At 33.5% G+C, this 3,890-nt stretch overlaps 1 pseudogene across 1 annotated transcript; it reads right to left on the minus strand.

The window, feature by feature from the left end:
• Positions 1-1,346: 1,346 nt before the first annotated feature.
• On the minus strand, positions 1,347-3,506 carry LOC149546813 (protein HOTHEAD-like; annotated as a pseudogene). The gene is made up of 4 exons (XR_016353779.1): positions 3,419-3,506; positions 2,652-3,302; positions 1,673-2,494; positions 1,347-1,568 (listed from the first exon to the last, which is right to left on the minus strand). The product of XR_016353779.1 is annotated as a protein HOTHEAD-like (transcript).
• Positions 3,507-3,890: the final 384 nt, after the last annotated feature.

The raw sequence follows: 3,890 nt of genomic DNA on the forward strand, positions 1-3,890 counted from the left end.
AAACCAAAAAAACATGTCTAGTATCATGGGCTATAAAAGGACGTTACCTTATATTACCTTTCCTTTCCTTTCTCATTGTAAATTAAAGGAAGGTTAATAATGTTCTCTTAATATAAGAAGGCCCCAACATATAATTCCTTCTAAATAATTGAAATTTATATTTTTAAGATTCCTCCAAGATTTTGTCTAGGCTCAAATCTCTTTTCTCTTCTTCCAAATTTGGTTTCAATTGTAAGCTAGTTTATATGTCTTGGGCTTGGATGTTGCTTAGTCCCTTCCTTGGATGGCTCATGTTTTATCTTTGGAATTTACGCAAATTTAAGTCTCTTGTTCAATGCTACATTGTTAATTTAAGGTTGTATCATGTTAGTTATTATCTATTACTATGCTTAGATTAGTTATTTGAATTCCCTTGTCATCTCATTCCATAAGAGATCCATATATGCTACATTTATAATTTTCATGTAGAGGGTTAAAACCCTCTCCCAACATTACCAAATAGAAACACAAAAAGATGAAATAGAGGTGTATACACATTGTATTAAAGAAAAATAATAGGAATACTAAATACACACACATATAGTTTTGTTAATTATGGTGTTAAAACTATAAATAAATTCATATCTTAAGATAGATAAATTTATAAAATTTCTACTTTAAATATATGCAAACTTTAGACGTTCTATTTATATCCTAAGTGTAGTAGAAATATTATACCTTCGGAAAATAGAGACTTGATCAAAATTAGGTGGTAATAAACTAAATAGTAGGATCCATAAGATGATTATATAGTATTTATCAATACATTCTTATGTATTCTTGATAGGTTTGTTGTTATCTATCTCTATTGAGTTAATACGGATGAGAAAAGCCTATTTAATGTACTTTTTTTTAAAATTTTAAATTGATGTTTATTTATGATAAGATTTAATTATTAAAGACAAGATTGATATTTTTTTGTTTTAAACTAGAAACTGTAATAATTATATTAAGTAGAATCAACATCAACTTTAATTTTCATTTCAAATATGTGATCTTTACTTTTATTGGAAGAATATCAATTTTTTTTTATCAACCATCAATATATGTTTCACAAATAGTAAATTTTACAGGTAGTTCTTATTTATACTGAATATAGTTTATACTAAAATTTGATAAATTGAATAGCAAGCTATTTTTTTTATTGTATAATACAAAAGATGGATTTAAATATAAATTAATTAATATTGATATCTATCCACACATTTGATAAATGTGAATTTGATATATATGTGGTTAACAATAATTTAATATTGAATATGGCAAAAGAACTTGAAAATAATCAAACTTGCCACTAAAGATGGACATTGATAATTAATCACAGTGCTAAAATATTCATTATCATAAATCCTTCATACAGTTATCAATTACATAATCATTTAGTTATGTAATCTAAGATTACACAAAAAATGGTATTATTCTAAAGATTGTACATAATAAAAGATAGAATATAACACATTATTTTGGATAAATTTTAATTTTTAATTTTAGTTTGCATGCATTCCTTGATGACCTGAATTCCAACGTACCTACATACACAACCAAATACAAGTACATCATTAAAACAAAGAAGAAGAAAAAGTTTAAAGATTTTACAACAAATAAATTATATTGAAAGAAAGAAGAAAACTACCTTCCCAGCATCATAGTAGTGGCTTGTGGATTTGTCCCTGGGCTATCCTTGAAAATGGAGTTGTCAACAACCCTTAGACTATCAACCCCTTTTACACGATACCTTTGATCAATAACAAGGTCAACTTGACATCCTCCATGATAATGCCATATTGATGAAAGTGTATCCTTGCAAAACTTTGCGAGGGCAGCGTCGTCCGATGGATTTTGTGGCAATGATGATCCACTGAATTTAAGCGTCTTTGAATTTCCACTAATATTGAATGCAAACTCTTGGATAGATGATGTCATGCATAAGATAATGTCCTCACAGCAAGCATACATTCTTTTAGATCTAAAGGATGAGAAAAATAGTTATATCTCACAGAAGGGCTCTCGAAAGGGTCCTTGCTAGTAAGCCACAACTCACCCCTTGATAAGGGATAGGCCACCTTACTAAATATTGCCCCTAGATATTGGTTATGTGTGGCATTTATTTCCTTGATATAGCTAGTAGGCTCAATATATACGTTTGAATTGTCTATAATACCTACGATCTGTATGTTCCCATACTCCAGTGGTTTGGGGGATTCAATGACAACGGTTGAACGAGGTGGGTCTTGAACCTCTTTCCCTACTAGTTTTGAATCTAACCGAACAGTAATATTCAACTTTTCTAGTTCTTCTGATGGGCCTATTCCACTTAATAACAGAAGCTGGGGACTGCCTATGCTTCCTGCGGACAAAATAACCTCGCTCATATCTGATGACTTGTTGGTTGATACTTGATGAGACTTGCCACTATTGCTACTCATGAATTCCACACCGCTGGCCTTCAGCTTCCCTGGAAAATTATTCACAAGCTCATGACCATCAAACTCTATATGGAATAGAAAACTTACATTATTAAAACAAAATAAAAAAGATTTGTACTTGAATACAATTTATGCTTGCAGCACAAACAGAAATAAGGACATAGATATAAAAAGGATATGGCGTACCCGAAGAAGAATCAAAGAGGATTCTGCTGGCCGTCGCATTCAGGAGAACTACAATGTTGTCTGGATTTGCGTACTGCAGAAGATCCGCAGCCGTGTGTCTGGTCCCATTCTTGTCAAAAATGGTAGCACTAATCTTGGTGCCCTCCAAATTATCAAGAGTATACCCATTGTTAGGAAGCACTCCAGCCTCCAGAAGGCCATCCCGGACAGCAGAGCTCCAAACAAAAAGGTGGTCAGGTTTGAAGGCATTCAATCTCTCCACCCATTCATATGACTCTTTCACAAGCTTCTCGTCCCAACCCATCTTTCGAATGAATTGAAGGCTTGCCCTGCTGTAGAACCCCGCATTGACTGACGTTCCACCTCCCAAAACCCTCCCCCTCGCCGTCTGCACTCCATCCTCTGTCACAAAGCCCTCCAGGACATACGGATAATCGCTGGCGTTGCCAAATACCTTGAAAAACACTCTGTTGTCTGCAGTGTAGGGATTTCCATAGGGAGAGTCTCCCCTCTCCAACACCAAAACGGAATGACTCTGTGACAGCGTTGCAGCCAGAGGACATCCTGCTGTTCCTCCTCCAACCACAATGTAATCATACGTTCTCGCAGCCGCCTTTTCAGCATCATATGTCATAAACGAATATGGATATTCTGCACACATCACCAACAGTATACACGTTAGAAACGAATATGAAACTCATCAATTGTTTATCAAGGGTAATAAATCTGAAGGGGAATATTTAAAATATTTAAAAATATACACTGACCTAATGCCTCCACTGGACCGAGCAAGTCATGATGATTTGTAAACAAAAGCAGGCATGAAATTATAAAGAATAGGATCTTCATTCTTATTTTAATCTAACTCCTCGTATAGCGTAGAATTGGAAATCAATCTAGCTGATGTATGATATTGAGGGGAAATACGACCGAATTTATAGAGATTCTCCGTCTACTATGGCCGTCGTTCTGCTTTTCGTGTCAATTTACAACACTGTTCCGACTGGGGAATAGTTATCCGATTTAATAGTCAAAGATTATAAACGTGTATTTTTAAATGTTATCCGACTTAATAGTCAAAGATTATAAAACCAAGATAATCTTTTCACATAATAAAATAGTCATCAAAGACATTTTTCTTTAAAAATTAATCAACTCAATAAATACGTCGACATAAAAGTACTCTGTTAAAACTTCGTTACGAAGATTTAAATCTAGGGAAGGATGTGATTACCATAT

The sequence above is a fragment of the Cupressus sempervirens genome, chromosome 7, assembly GCF_028749045.1.
Source record: "Cupressus sempervirens isolate cs-2001-9-10 chromosome 7, ASM2874904v1, whole genome shotgun sequence".
Classification (NCBI taxonomy): domain Eukaryota; kingdom Viridiplantae; phylum Streptophyta; class Pinopsida; order Cupressales; family Cupressaceae; genus Cupressus; species Cupressus sempervirens.